Raw genomic sequence first — 17001 nt, 5'->3', positions numbered from 1 at the left:
CCCTCATCTCACCGGCACAGAAAGCAGAATGGCTGCGAACTGTCAAAAGTTGCAGCATTCAGCTTTCTGTTCCGGAGAGATCTCTAAATCAGCCTGAGAGGAAGGAATTAACTTGGCATACAGATTGTCAATGTTTGACAGCGTCAAAGAGCTGTCAAACGTTGATATTTCATCTGTCAAAAGCTCTTGACAGATGACATGTCAATCTCTGACGTCACCTGTTGCTGGGTGGCCCTTAATTGGCCTGCTGAGCCCGCTGGGCAGGCTCAACAAGGTCAATCAAGTGAAAATCACGTGGGTTGGCCACAACCTGATGGAGGCGGGACTACAACCCCAAAAGTTGTAGTCCCGCCTCCTACACGCCTCCAGTATCAAAATCCAGCCCAAAAAGTTAGCATGCAGGTACAGCAAGTAATCAAAAAGGCAAACGGAATGTTGGCCTTTATTTCAAAGGGGTTTGAGTATAAAAGCAGGGAAGTCCTGCTACAACTGTACAAGGTATTGGTGAGACCACACCTCGAATAGTGCGTACAGTTTTGGTCTCCTTATTTAAGGAAGGATATACTTGCATTGGAGGCAGTTCAGAAACGATTCACTATGTTAATTCCAGAGATGAGGGAGTTGACTTATGAGGAAAGGTTGAGCAGGCTGGGCCTATACTCATTGGAATTTAGAAGAATGAGAGGTGATCTTATTGAAACATATAAGGTCATTCTTCTGACCTTAAAATTAACAGGACAACTAGAGCAAAAACACAGTTTCCAGCCTTTATAATTCCTTTGATGTGAAGCGACTTGCCAACATAACAAAATTAACAGCAGACCTTGTTTTTGGATACTTCAACAGGGGTTTCCCGAACACACAGATGCTACATAATGAGATACAATTCATCAATATAAACATCGGCACGTAACGATTGGAATAAATACATATGTAATTGCTTGACAGTTCTTCAGAGGAATCAATCAGCAGGCACACATATTAGTGTCTTGCATGAAGCCAACACCAATTCATTGAAACATCAATTAATGTCTACAAAATTCTGCTTAATGTACAAAATTCTTGACAACTTGTTTTTAATAGGACTTTCGCAAAAGAAGCACAGCTAGCTCATTGAGACTCGAGACATTTTGTATTTTGTTGTCGAGACATATGGCTCGGTGTCAAATTTTGTTTGATGATGCCCCTGTGAAGCGCTTTGGGGTGTTTTACTACATTAAAAGCACTGTATAAATATAAGTTGTTGGTGTTGTTGCAGCTAAGAGACAGTTTAAAGACAGTTTAAAGACACCCCAGTCTCCTTGACCTGCTGTTCCATCAGTATTGGACTCTTTTTCATGGGTCTTTGCATTCCCAATTGGCCACCTATAGAGAGGATGGCTGGTTGAGTAATATTAATGGAGGAGACTGGTACACTGAGGTTGCTATAGCATCACTGTCCTGAAACTAGATAAAATTCAGTCACAAAATAACAGTGCTTTTAGATTTAAAGAGAACAAGACAAGTATTATTTCCAAAATTTATTACAGCAGGGATAGGGAAGACAAGGGGAGGAGCAGCAAATAATTTTTCATTCATATAAAATCAATTATTTTATTCTAATAGAGTTAATGATTTCTGGGATGAGAGGACTGTCCTATGAGGAGAGATTGAGTAGAATGGGCCTATATTCTCTGGAGTTTAGAAGAATGAGAGGTGATCTCATTGAAACGTATAAAATTCTTAGAGGGCTTGACAGAGTAGATGCTGAGAGGCTGTTTCCCCTGGCTGGAGAGTCTAGAACTAGAAGCCATAGTCTCAGGATAAGGGTCCGACCATTTAGGACTGAGATGAGAAATTTCTTCACTCAGAGGGTTGTGAATCTTTGGAATTCTCTACCCCAGAGGGCTATGGATGCTCAGTCGATGAGTATATTCAAGACTGAGATCGATAGATTTTTTGGCACTAAGGGAATCTAGGGATACGGGGATAGGGCAGGAGTTCAGCCATGATCTTACTGAATGGCGGAGCAGGCTCGATGGGCCATATGGCCTACTCCTGTTTATGTTCTTATGATAAATACAACAATCAAACTACTGTTGAGAGCAGAGTAGCTTTATCACTGTCATATTACTATTTGTTTCTGAATGAACTAAAAACTAAAATGGCTGGCTCATGTAGCTTGGAGTTTCTAGATCTAAAGTTAAGTGTATATTGCAGTTTTGTTTTTTCTTCTCTTTGCTTCTTCATCATCATGATCTTAATTATCATCAACCATTTATCTCACACTTTTAATGTAGAGAAGTATTCCAAGGTGCTTCATAGATGCATAATCAAAAAATGGATGCCAACCCAATGATATTAGGAGGGAGAGAGATATTCGGAGAGCTGATTAGAAGCTTAGTCAAAGAGATGAGTTTTAAGTAGAGTCTTAAAGGAGGAGGGGGGTGGAGCAGTGGAGGGGTTTATGGAGGGAATTGCAGTGCTTGGAGCCTAGGTGGCTGAAGGCACATCCCCAATGGCAGGGGAGGATGCACAAGAGGCCAGAGTTAAAGGAATGGAAAGATTTCTGGGCAGGATGGAGGAGGGTGTAGAGCTGGAGGAGGATACAGGGATAGGAAGGGGTGAGGCCATGAAGGGATTTAAACAGGAGAATGAGAATTTTAAAATTGTGCCATGGTGGGACCAGGAGCCAATGTATGTCAACGACAGCAGGGGTGCTAGGCGAGCAGGATTTGGTGCAGGATAGGATACAGACAGAGTTTTGAATGAGCTGAAGTTTACAGATGGGCTAGGATGGGAGGCCAGCCAGCAGAGCATTGGAATTGTCGATTCTGGAGGTGAAAAAGACATGGATGAGGGTTTAAGGGATAGTCTCGTTGGTGGAGGGGTGGAAATGAAAATCTTAAGGAGCTTTGATATTATGCTAGTGCCGTCGGGTTCCCAAGTATGGATGTCATGCAGGCAGCTGCAAGCTAAGGATAAAACCGTTTGGACTTGCTAAGACCAGCGGTCTGAACCTGGGTCTTCCCAACAGACAGTCTGATCAAGCCCTGGCAGTTTTACATTTGGTTTGCACCCACACATGGGGAACTTGGCAGCTTTGGTGCAGTATAAAAATGGTTTTTCGTTCAAGGTACAATTAGAGGACATGATGGGAGGCAGCAAGTTTTTTTGGGGCTGGCTGGGCTACAATGGCTGAATGGCCTCCCTTATCTGTATTTATCTTGTGATCTTTGATTGTACTGATATGTTCCCCACCCTGCCCCTCAAGCTATTGCCCAGCTTAGGCTGTTCTAAGCTGTTGCGAAAATTCGGCCACGTCCCCATGGGAATGAACAACCTTTAAACACTGAAGGTTCAGGGCTTGGGAGAGTGACTGATTCTCTGTAAACACTGGTTTGCCAGGCAATCATGCGAACATTGACCGATGCTTATTCTAGCTGCAGGCCAGAGACCCCCTGCTGCACTAGGGCTATTGTTGTCCAGGTAAAACTATGCTAGCTACTGCACATGTTCAAACAGTGGAAAAGACCTGAATAGTACCCACCTATAGCATTCTACTGGTGGCTTAAGGTCAACCATTGGATTCTTATGTCATTGTGTCATTTTACTGTGTGTCTTTGTTAAGTGCATTAGTGGCTATTACTACAGCATTATGCCCTAATGAGCACAGAACTGAAGTGCACCCAACAAAATCACTTTGCCTAAAGGTTAATTTCCACACCTTGCTAAATTTCTATTCCATACAAAGGATTTGGTGACTTTTCAGGAAACATTGCTGAGGAAGTACATCATTTCTCATAGAAAACAGAAATTATGCTTTTGAGAAGTGTGACAGATAACAGTTTGAATACCTTTGTTAATGATGGCAGGCCTGTCATTCACTTTTGATTTTGAATCCATTTACATTGTGGTTCCTACAGAGAGACATTTTAATGATGTGTTTTAAATATAGCTTTAGAAATGAGAAAACATAACTCCTCAGCTTCCTTAGTCAGTGCACACACTGCTTTCTGTGCTGGTGGGCTATACAGAGCAGAAGGTCCTAGTTTGATCCCCACTCTGGGCTTGGTTACCTGATCGGAGCCAAGGCATTAGTTGTTACAATTGGCCTCAGTACCCCGGGGTATGGAAGAAAAAAACTAGGGTAGCGGAAATCTGGAACTCTCTCCCCCAAAAAGCTGTTGAGGCTGGGGGTCAATTGAAAATTTCAAAACTGAGATTGATAGATTTTTGTTAGGCAAGGGTATTAAGGGTGATGGAACCAAGGCGGGTGGATGGAGTTAAGATACAGATCAGCCATGATCTAATTGAATGGTGGAACAGGCTCGAGGGGCTGAATGGCCTACTCATGTTCCTATGATCCTGTTCCTATGTTCCTGAGCACTATCCAGAAACTGCAAGGTGCATGTATGTGTGGACATTGGGTGAAGAAAAGATCAGAGAAGAAAGGGTCAGACTCTGCTGTGATGCACTACCCACACCACCCCACCCATCTCCCCCACCCCCGCCACCTGTTACCCGGGCTGACTAGCTTGACAACACTCACCATCTAGGCTCACACTAATGAATGGCCACTTCAGTTGGGTAACAGAAGGCAGTGGGAATCATACCACCAGCAATTAATAGCACCTAGCAGAAAGAGGGAACAATGGAAAAAAGATAATGTGTCAACTCCACAACTGGTGCACCTCCCCAATGGCTCAGCAATTATAGCCAGTGAATACATGAGCCATGCTGACCATAAAGGTCTCGAGTTTTATTCCTGCTCTGTGCAGAGTAAGCTAATCTTAGCTGGATCTTTACACATGACCACAGCATCCCTGCATTAGGGAGGGCATTAATCAGGCAAAATTCCCATTCTTGATTGCTATCCAGTGACCCCTGCTGGAAACGCCGTGTGAGGATCAGGCTTGGATATGATGGGTCCCATGGTTGAATATAATGGTAACATTCACTGTTCATGCTCACAAATGAATAATGTCCTTTTTGAGCAAGGCAACTGTGGCCATGTGACCATACCGTAAAAAAGAGTCAGCACTTTCAGGAGTAAGAACATAAAGAAATAAGATCATGGCTGATCATTTCCCGTCCGATCTCCATATCCCTTGATTCCCCTAGAGTCCAAAAATCTATCTCTCTCGGCCATGAATATACTCAAAGACTCAGCATTCACAGCCCTCTGGGGCAGAGAATTCCAAAGATTCACAACCCTCTGCATGAAGAAATTCCTCCTCATCTCAGTCTTAAATGGCCTACCCCTTATCCTGAGACTATGCCTCCTAGTTCTAGACACTCCAGCCGGAGGAAACAACCTCTCAGCATCTACCCTGTCAATCCCCTTCAGAATCTTGTATATTTCAATGAGATCACCTCTCATTCTTCTAAACTCCAGAGAGTATAGGCCCATTCTACACAATCTCTCATCATAGGACAGCCCTCTCATCCCAGGAATCAATCTAGTGAACCTTCGTTGTACCGCCTCCTGAGGAGACCATCCCTCATTGCCCTGAGAAGGTGGTGGTGAGGCTTGTCCTTGAACCGCTGCAGTACTTGTAGTGATGGTTCTCCCACAATATTTGCCACATCTTATATTCGCCGTTTCTGCAGGAGATACAACTTAATCTTTTGCTCCCATTTTGAGCTTCTTTCAACTTGGTCTTTCATTGATCACTATTATGGTCCATAGTGGAAGATCTGCATGGAATTTGATGATCTTCCTGTGTGGAACATGAAAAAATTCTACAAGGGGGCCTGTTGACCCAATTGCTCAGTAATAGATGTAGTATCAGGCCGAACCCTGCTCCTAATTGCTATCCAGTTACTTTACAAGAAAGTGCATGTTTGTGGGAATTGGTTGAGGACATGGCTTTGATCTCTCTGTAGCTGAATAGGCTGCCCATGTGTAAACATCAAAGAATGGTCACTTAAGAGAGGTACCAGAGGGTTGCCAGCACCCATAGAACTGTACCCCAGCAAGAGTCAGAGTCTTCAGGAGAGGGTGGGAGAACATTGTAATGGGAAAAGCAAACAAAACTCCTACCTTTGCAAGGGATGCCACTATTGACCAGTGCACGTGAGGATTGGGAATTTTTTTAATGTCCTGTTTATGGCAAAAAAAAACAGGTGTGCTGGCATATGCTCAATCATACCCATGTACAGTCAATTTCTTAAAATGCAGCATTCAAAAACTGGAGTTTTACAGCCTGGTTCTCATTCCTCAAAATTAATAGATGGTCACCCCTGGAACCAGACTGTCTGGTTCAAGGTTAAAAAAATGGACAGATGGTCACTCTAATCATTACAAGCCCAACTACCAGCATTAGACAACCTAATCTATTTCATGTGCGATCTATACTACTATTTTCGTACAGTTGTTTGAGTGGCCTTTCATTTTTTTTCCATTTGGGTAATCATTGTCATCTTCAGTTCAAGACTAACTACAGATTAGTAGGTTTAACACTACAATGCTTTATGCTATGAGGTCCTGCGGGATAACAGTGTACTGTACCAGTAAATTCTATGCTTTGGCAAGTACATTTCTACAAAAGAATACTGTGGACTGGCACTTGTATTATAGGGTATACCATTATAAACTAAAAGGTAAAAGCTTAATACATGTCTAGGAATGTGCTCTTCCCAGAATATGTGAGAAAAATGCTACGATGACAGCAGAGACTATGTGGTAGAAATTGGTCTGTGCCAAATATGCACAGGGAATGATCCTGGGCCTGAAGACCATCTGAGCCGTCTCAATTTTGGCCAGATTGGATGCCAAGCCAACCCGCAGGCAAGTCCAGGAAAGATGCAAGAATCCTGAGAAATCCCCATTTCAATTCCCACTACATAACATAGACGAAATGAAATAAGCATTATTAGTTTTAGGTTTACGTTTGTATTATATAACTGTTAGTCAATGCATGCTGACTCTTGAATACTCACGCTTTTAAACCAGTGTAATATGCCTTGGGTAGACCAGTTTAGATTTTAAAATGGAAGAAAGAGGTGTTGGGTCTGCTTAACCAAATATTAAAAATGCAGACTTCAACAAGCCTTGTTAGAAAGAAAGAATGACTTGCATTTATATAGCGCCTTTCATGACCACTGGACGTCCCAAAGTGCTTTACAGCTATTGAAGTATTTTTTGAAGTGTAGTCACTGTTGTAATGTAGGAACATAAGAACATAACATAAGACGTAGGAGAAGGAGTAGGTCATTTGGCCCCTCGAGCCTGCTCCGCCATTCCATAAGATCATGGCTGATCTGATCTTGGCCTCAAATCCACTTCCCTGCACGCACCCCATAACCCTTGACTCCCTTATCATTCAAAAATCTGTCTGTCAGAAACTGCGGCTGCCAATTCACGCACAGCAAGTTCCCACAAACAGCAATGTGATAATGACCAGATAATCTGTTTTTTTGTTATGTTGGTTGAAAGATAAATATTGGCCCAGGAAAGCGACAGTCAGTCTATGAGGAAAGCTGAAAGAATGAATAGAATTCCAGCGACTGAGAGAAGAGGCAGGGACTGTAAGAGTGTTATGAATTACATGTTCGTTGTTTTTTTTGAATACTTGTTTTGATATCTTATAACCATTAATATCTTATCATCAGTAATAGATCTATAATCATGTGTAAGGATTAAATGTACAAGTTTGTAATCATCAATCGCACGCAATGATAACCTGAATTATGTATAACATGTAAACCTTTTTTCTTATGCTTAAAATTCCGTGAGTGAGCTGTAACCAGACAACTTGGGGTGAGAAAGAGATTGCCACGGTCGAATAGACTGCAGTTAGCCTGACAACCAAGGATAGGTGCAGTTAGCATTGTGCTGGAATGTTATAACATCCGCAGTGAATTATAAAAACGAAGGCCAAGAGCAAGGGCCGTATCTCAACCTATGGAGACATCTTCCTCTTGTATTGCCATAAATACCCCAGATATGAAAGAAAGATTTGCATTTATATAGCGCCTTTCACAACCACCGGACCTCTCAAAGCGCTTTATAGAAACATAGAAGATAGGAGCAGGAGTAGGCCATTCGGCCCCTCGAGCCTGTTCCGCCATTTAATGAGATCATGGCTGATCATCCAAATTCAGTACCCTGTCCCTGCTTTCTCCCCAAATCCCTTGATCCCTTTAGCCTTAAGAAATATATCTAACTTCTTCTTGACTATACTTAATGAATGGGCCTCAACTGCCTTTTGTGGTAGAGAATTCCACATGTTTACCACTCCCTGGGTGAAGAAATTCCTCCTCATCTCTGTCCTAAATGGCTTCCCCTTTATCTTTAGTCTGTGACCCCTGGTTCTGGACTCCCCCGCCATAGGGAACATCCTTCCTGCATCTAGTCTGTCTAGTCCTGTTAGAATTTTATAAGTTTCAATGAGATCCCCTCTCATTCTTCTAAACTCCAGCGAATATAAGCCCAATCAACCCAATCTCTCCTCATACGTCATTCCTGCCATCCCAGGTATCAGTCTGGTGAATCTTCGCTGCACTCCCTCCATGGCAAGAACATCCTTTCTCAGATAAGGCGACTAAAACTGCACACAATAGTCAAGGTGTGGTCTCACCAAGGCCCTGTACAACTGCAGTCCTCTCGCTATGAAGGCCAACATACTATTTGCCTTCTTAACCGCCTGCTGCACCTGCATGCTTACCTTCAGCGACTGGTGCACAAGGACACCCAGGTCTCGTTGCACTTCCCCTTCTCCCAATCTATTGCCGTTCAGATAATAATCTGCCTTCCTGTGTTTGACACCAAAGTGGATAACCTCGGATTTATCCACATTATATTGCAACTGCCATGCCCAATCACCCAACCTGTCCAAATCATACTGGAGTTTCTCTTCATCCTCCTCACAGCACACACGCCCACCCAACTTCGTGTCGTCTGCAAACTTGGAGATATTACATCTAGTTCCCTCTTCTAGATCATTAATATATTTTGTTAATAACTGGGGTCCTAGCACCAATCCCTGCGGTACCCCACTAGTCACAGCCTGCCACTCGGAAAAAGACCCGTTTATTCCAACTCTTTGCTTCCTATCTGCCAACCAGTTCTCTATCCAAGTCAGTACCTTTCCCCCAATACCATGTGCTTTAACTTTGCATGCTAATCTCTTATGCGGGACCTTATCGAAAGCCTTCTGAAAGTCCAAATACGCCACATCCACTGGTTCTCCCTTATCTATTCTACCAGTTACATCCCCCAAAAATTCCAGTAGATTAGTCAAGCACGATTTACCTTTTGTAAATGCATGTTGAATTTGTCCGATCCTGTCACTGTTTTCCAAGTGCTCTGCTATTACATCTTTTATAATGACTCTAGCATTTTCCCCACTACCGATGTGAGGCTTACTGGTCTGTAATTCCCTGTTTTCTCTCTACAACCTTTTTTAAATAGTGGGGTTACATTAGCTACCCTCCAATCCATGGGAACTGTGCCAGTGTCTATAAAATTTTGGAAGATGACCAGCAATGCATTTACTATTTCTAGGGCCACTTCCTTAAGTACCCTAGGATGTAGATTATCAGACCCTGGGGATTTATCGACCTTCAATCCCATCAATTTCCCTAACACCATTTCCCTACAAATACTGATTTCATTCAGTTCTTCCCTCTCATTAGACCCTATGTTCCCCGACATCTCTGGGAGGTTATTTGTGTCCTCCTTTGTGAAGACAGAACCAAAGTATGTATTTATGTGGTCTGCCATTTCTTTGTTCCCCATTATAAATTCCCCTGATTCTGACTGCAAGGGACCTACGCTTGACTTCACCAATCTTTTTCTCTTCACATATCTATAGAAGCTTTTACAGTCAGTTTTTATGTTCCCTGAAAGCTTACTCTCATACTCTATTTCCCCCCTCTTAATTAATCCTTTTGTCCTCCTTTGCTGAATCCTAAACTGCTCCCAATCCTCAGGTCTGCTGCTTTTTCTGGCCAATTTATATGTCCTCTCCTTGGATCTTATGCTATCCCTAATTTCCCTTGTTAGCCACGGTTGCGCCACCTTTTTTGTTTTACTTTTTGCCAAACAGGGATGAACAAATTCTGTAGTTCATCCATGCGATCTTTAAATGCTTGCCATTTCCTATCCACCATCAACCCTTTAAGTAACGTTCCCCAATCCATCCTAGCCAACTCGCGCCTCATACCATCGTAGTTTCCTTTATTTAAATTCACGACCCTACTCTCTGAGTCAACTACTTCACTCTCCATCTTAATGAAGAATTCTATCATATTATTATCGCTTTACAGCCAATGAAGTACTTTTGGAGTGGAGTCACTGTTGTAATGTGAGATATGCAACAGCCGATTGCACACAGCAAGCTCCTACAAACAGCAATGTGATAATGACCAGATAATCTGTTTTTGTTATTTTGATTGAGTGATAAATATTGGCCCAGGACACCGGGGATAACTCCCCTGCTCTTCTTCGAAATAGTGCCATGGGATCTTTTACGTCCACCTGAGAGGGCAGACGGGGCCTCGGTTTAACGTCTCATCTGAAAGATGGCACCTCCGACAGTGCAACACTCCCTCAGCACTGCACTGGAGTGTCAGCCTAGATTTATGTGCTCAAGTCCCTGGAATGGGACTTGAACCCACAACCTTCTGACTCAGAGGCAAGTGTGCTACCCACTGAGCCACAGCTGACACTAAGATATGAGTCTAGACGGTCAAAAAATGATCTAAGAGTGTCATCAGACTAAAATCCTGCAGGCTACGGTGCTACGAACGTGGCATCTTTATGATTGGATTTTGGGTTTGGTTCTGAGCCAGTGATTGTTTCAGGAGGACTCCATAGGTTTTGAATGAGAGTAAGGGTATAAGAAGGGGGTCTTAACAGCTACAAAGTGTAGAAGATTTTTGAAGTAGAAGGTTTCAGAGACAGAGTAGAAGATTTCAGGAAGAATGAAAGAGACACCCAGGAGACGATGAGAGACAAGAGACACAGGGTGCAGCTTACTCACAGTTGGGGCTTCTACCCAGAGAATAAGTGGCAATATAAGTCTCAATTATACTCTGTAAACTGCTGCTCGAATACTGTAATGTATTAAGTCTTGTTTGTGCTGAATAAAGTTAAATCACTGTCCCCAATACGGGTCAACCTCGAATCATTTGGAACCAGGGCCTCTCTGGGATCATATGAAGAGGAGGGGTGAGGAAACTCCTGCTCCTCCTTGCTCCATGTCAAGGCAAGTAAAAATTTAAAAACAACCTTTCTTTTCCTGCGGCCTCCAGCGTCCCCTTTCAGGACCATTGGTTAGGCTGCTGTAGAGCTGGAAAACTAGTCAGAGAATGCACGCGCGTGATCCGCCTAGTTTTTCCACGAATGTTGCAGAGGGGTCCTGAAGCTGTTGCAGGGCCCTTCTTTGCATGTGATCTATTGAGGTTTACCCAAAGCCAATCACTTTTAGGTTAGGTGTGAAAAGGTCTGGGTATAATTCATGTGACATTTTGTCCCAGTGAGTCACAAAACTGTAAGTGAAAAGAACTCCTCAATGTTACAAGCTCTTGAAAGACTGTAGCAGCATCTCTACATCAGAATAAAAGATTACATTTTAATAGATTAATCAACTAATACTTCAAATATATGTATCTTATTTATAATTAATTATATATAAATAGTGACAGATCACATCAAAATCTCCCAGCTAATGATTTTTTGCAGTGATTATTGTGTAGGGAAATGCAACAACCATTCTGTTTTAGCGACACCCCAGAAACAGCCATGAGATATAAAAAGGTCTTTTTTTTTTAGATGGCAGGTACTGAAGGAAGAATGTTGGCCAGGGTATCAGGAGAACTGTCTGCTCTTCCAGTGCCAAGAGACCTTTAACATCTCCTTGAATGACTAGAATAGGCAAATAGGGCCTCGGTTTAAAGGCAATATCGCCAACAATGGCGCATTCCTTTAGTACTGCACTATATTAGTGTCAGCTCAGATTATCATTTAAACCCTGAATAGGGCTTGAATCCACAACCTTCTGCACCTAATTTAGAGAGTGCTACCAACTCAGCCAAGCTGACACACAATATGCTGAAAACCAAGACTGGTTAAATTGAGCATGAGCTGTTAGACAAAGGCCCAACTTCAAAAACACCTATATAGAGACTCGGCAACAAATAGCCCCATAAGCTCAATATGTCACCAGTTGATTCTAGATCAATCTTTTTTCCACTGTTTAAAATTTTAGTGTGTTATTTTCAGATGCATAAAACTCAACTGGGACGCAATTTGCTGAGAGCGTAAGTGATGCACACTGTACACAGCCAGGCGTATAAAGGGTAACTCAATACATTTTTGCACTTGACAGGCAACAAAACATGATTTTAAATTACACTTAATCCCACAAGAGAGTTATGAAGGTCTTTTTCACGAGGCAAAGAACAATGGGTAATATCACTGATGCAATATTCTATTCATTGTATAGACATTATTTGGGTCGGGTTGGGTTTAAGGATATTAAAGAGACATGTGGTGCAGATTGCCAAGTGACAATTTACACATGTACTATTACCAGAATCATTATCTGTACAATGATTTTGATCTTAATCGGATCAGGTAGCAGTATCTTCTGACAATTTGCTTCTGATCCAATTGTTAGTTTAGGCCGCTGCCTGTACTCTGGGTTTTCTGAATTTCAATTTTTTTTTCCAATCACTCTTTCCAGTCACTTGTAATATTAATTTGTTAGTCTCTCTGTTATTTCTTATTTGTCTTGTGCAGCTCTCTATTTGTTCCTTAACTTCTTTCTCTTCCTTTCCTCTCCCAAATAAACTGACTCCTGCTCACACCCAGTTCCACAGGCACTGGCATCTCCCCGCTAGCTTGCCCAAATGGCCATTCTTCTTTTGTGCTCGCGGGCATTTGCCAATGGGGTGAACTGAGGACAAGCCCAACTTTGTCTTGACTTGCCTTTAACACATGGCACTTCCTAGCAGGGGAACTGGATAAAGATCAGGAGCAGGAATCCTGGCTGATTCTTTTCATCTCCCTAAATTTGCCTCAGTACCTTGATACACTCAATCATTGGGAGAATGGACACCTTCAAGTTTTGTATTGTTCTATCTATTTATATATACATACATTTTTTCTTTTTCTTTCCAATCCCTCTCATTTTCTCCCTTTTTCTTCAATAATCAATGGCAATGCCACTGAAAGCTCTCCATTCAATGGGTGAACCTTACTGGACATCAGTAGGCCTCGTTTAGATTTCTTGGAAAAGGTTGTGACAGAAAGCCCAATGCTACAATCAGATTGCCAACTGCAACCAATTCTGTCCCCAACAACCTACAACGCTTTCTAATAGTAAGGAAGGATATTAGCTCTGATGATGTGGAATCTGTATGGGTAGAGCTGAGAAATACCAAGAGGCAGAAAACGTTAGTGGGAGTTGCATACAGACCCCCAAACAGTAATGCTGAGGTTGGGGATGGTTTTAAACGGAAAATTAGAGATGCGTGCAATAAGGGCACAGCAGTTATCATGGGTGACTTTAATCTACATATAGATTGGGCTAACCAAATTAGTAACAATACTGTGGAGGAGGAATTCCTAGAGTGTGTACGGGATGGTTTCCTGGACCAATATGTCGAGGAACCAACTAGAGATCAGGCCATCTTAGACTGGGTATTACGTAATGAGAAAGGATTAATTAGCAATCTTGTTGTGCGAGGCTCCTTGGGGAGGAGTGATCATAATATGATAGAATTCTTCATTAAGATGGAGAGTGAAGTAGTTGGCTCATAGACTAGGGTCCTGAATTTAAATAAAGGAAACTACGATGATATGAGGCGCAAGTTGACTAGGATGGATTGGGGAACGTTACTTAAAGGGTTGATGGTGGATAGGAAATGGCAAACATTTAAAGATTGCATGGTGCATGGATGAACTACAGAATTTGTTCATCCCTGTTTGGCATAAAAATAAAACAAAAAAGGTGACTCAACTGTGGCTAACAAGGGAAATTAGGGATAGCATAAGATCCAAGGAGAGGACATGTAAATTGGCCAGAAAAAGCAGCGAACCTGAGGATTGGGAGCAGTTTAGGATTCAGCAAAGGAGGACTAAGGGATGAATTAAGAGGGGGGAAATAGAGTATGAGAGTAAGCTTTCAGGGAACATAAAAACTGACTGTAAAAGCTTCTATAGATATGTGAAGAGAAAAAGATTGGTGAAGTCAAGTGTAGGTCCCTTGCAGTCAGAATCAGGGGAATTTATAACGGGGAACAAAGAAATGGCAGACCAATTAAATACATACTTTGGTTCTGTCTTCACAAAGGAGGACACAAATAACCTCCCAGAGATGTCGGGGAACATAGGGTCTAATGAGAGGGAGGAACTGAATGAAATCAGTGTTTGTAGGGAAATGGTGTTAGGGAAATTGATGGGATTGAAGGCCGATAAATCCCCAGGGTCTGATAATCTACATCCTAGCGTACTTAAGGAAGTGGCCCTAGAAATAGTAGATGCATTGTTGGTCATCTACCAAAATTTTATAGACACTGGAACAGTTCCCATGGATTGGAGGGTAGCTAATATAACCCCACTATTTAAAAAAGGTGGTACAGAGAAAACAGGGAATTATAGACCGGTAAGCCTGACATCGGTAGTGGGGAAAATGCTAGAGTCCATTATTATAAAAGATGTAATAGCAGAGCACTTGGAAATCAGTGACAGGATTGGACAAAGTCAACATGGATTTACAAAAGGTAAATCATGCTTGACTGATCTACTGGAATGTTTTGAGGATGTGACTGGTAGAATAGATAAGGGAGAACCAGTGGATATGGTGTATTTGGACTTTCAGAAGGCTTTCGATAAGGTCCCGCATAAGAGATTAGTGTGCAATTTAAAGCACATGGGATTGGGGGTAAGGTACTGACTTGGATAGAGAACTGGTTGGCAGACAGGAAGCAAAGAGTTGGAATAAACGGGTCTTTTTCCGAGTGGCAGGCAGTGACTAGTGGGGTACCGCAGGGATTGGTGCTAGGACCCCAGCTATTCACAATATATATTAATGATCTGGATGAGGGAACTAGATGTAGTTCTCCAAGTTTGCAGATGACACAAAGCTGGGTGGGCGTGTGTGCTGTGAGGAGGATGCAGAGAAACTCCAGTGTGATTTGGACAGGTTGGGTGATTATACTGCATCTGCCATGCATTTGCCCAATGTGGATAAATGCGAGGTTATCCATTTTGGTGGCAAAAACAGGAAGGCAGATTATTATCTGAACGGCAATAGATTGAGAAAAGGGGAAGTGCAATGAGACCTGGGTGTCCTTGTGCACCAGTCGCTGAAGGTAAGCATGCAGGTGCAGCAGGCGGTTTAGAAGGCAAATGGTATGTTGGCATTCATAGGAAGAGGATTCGAGTACAGGAGCAAGGATGTCTTGCTGCAGTTGTATAGGGCCTTGGTGAGTCCACACCTTGAGTATTGTGTACAGTTTTGGTTGCCTTATCTGAGGAAGGATGTTCTTGCCATGGAGGGAGCACAGCGAAGATTCACCAGACTGATACCTGGGATGGCAGGAATGATGTATGAGGAGAGATTGGGTCGATTAGGCTTATATTCGCTAGAGTTTAGAAGAATGAGAGGGGATCTCATTGAAACTTATAAAATTCTAACAGGGCTAGACAGACTAGATGCAGGAAGGATGTTCCTGATGGCGGGAGAGTCCAGAACCAGGGGTCACAGGCTAAGGATAAGGGGTAAGCCATTTAGGACTGAGATGAGGAGGAATTTCTTCACCCAGAGAGTGGTGAACCTGTGGAATTCTCTACCACAGAAGGCAGTTGGGGCCAATTCATTAAATATATTCAAGAAGGAGTTAGATATATTTCTTAAGGCTAAAGGGATCAAGGGATATGGAGAGAAGGCAGGAACAGGGTACTGAATTTGGATGATCAGCCATGATCTCATTAAATGGCGGAGCAGGCTCGAGGGGCCAAATGGCCTACTCCCGCCCCTATCTTCTATGTTTCTATGTAATTGCTTTGTAGAGTTGCGAGCAGCTGAGAGTTCGATGCAGAATTGATCATTGCAGATGGCAGTGGATTATAAGTGCAATGTAATATAATGCCCATACATTGGAATACCATTCTTCATAAATGTTATGGTATTATTCGGATATAACGAGCGGGGATCATTAGCAATTATTTTCTTTAACCCCTTGGTACCCAAACATATTCAACAGCAATTTTTTTTTTTTTAAATGAGCAGCCCCTCTGTGTGGGTAAATGCTAAATCCAGAAGCGATATTTGTCATTTCAGCACAGCTGTAAAGATAACAGTGAAAAAAGTTGGACTGTTTCTAATGTTCTGTATATACTGGAACCTACCACTGGATTCTGAGCTTTGTATATGTGGCTAAACAAGTACATTGAAGAGAACTCCCATGTTTACACTGCTCGCCCTATGGGCATAATTGTAGTTTTGTATGCTTGCATACATATGCTACATACAGTACTTGCAAATATCAAAAGTTAGGTGTAGCTCTCCACACATAGTCACTCCTCCCCTCCCCAGTCTGCAGCTTTTTCCCACCACACATTCATTTTTTCTACAAAGCCTTCCCCGATCCCAATCCAACCCAGCTCCTACCCACTCAACGTCCTCTTTTTGACCACGTGCTCACTGATATTGCCAGCCTTGTTCCCTTCTCTGGCATTGTTCCCATACCTTCAAAGGTCATAATCATCGACCCCTGCTTAAGAAACCCACCATTGATCCTTTTGTCTTGGAATACTCCTGCCCTTTCTCTAACCTGCCATTTCTTTCTAAGGTGCTTGACTGCATTGTTGCCACCCAGCCATATGATAGTCTCCCAGAACTCTTAGTTCAATACCCTTCAATCTGGTTTCAAACGGCCTGCAGTGTGACTGACTGCAGCAGACTTTCCCTTCTTGTCTACCTTGATCTCTGCATCATCTTCAATATTGTTGATCACTCCATTCTTCTCCACTGCATAGTTCACCTTCATGGTAGTGCTCTCTCA

The sequence above is a fragment of the Somniosus microcephalus genome, chromosome 24, assembly GCF_052327205.1.
Source record: "Somniosus microcephalus isolate GS21.2 chromosome 24, FLI_Smic_1.0, whole genome shotgun sequence".
NCBI classification, from domain to species: domain Eukaryota; kingdom Metazoa; phylum Chordata; class Chondrichthyes; order Squaliformes; family Somniosidae; genus Somniosus; species Somniosus microcephalus.
The sequence above is the reverse complement of the archived record's forward strand: the minus strand, read 5'-3'. Positions refer to the sequence as shown.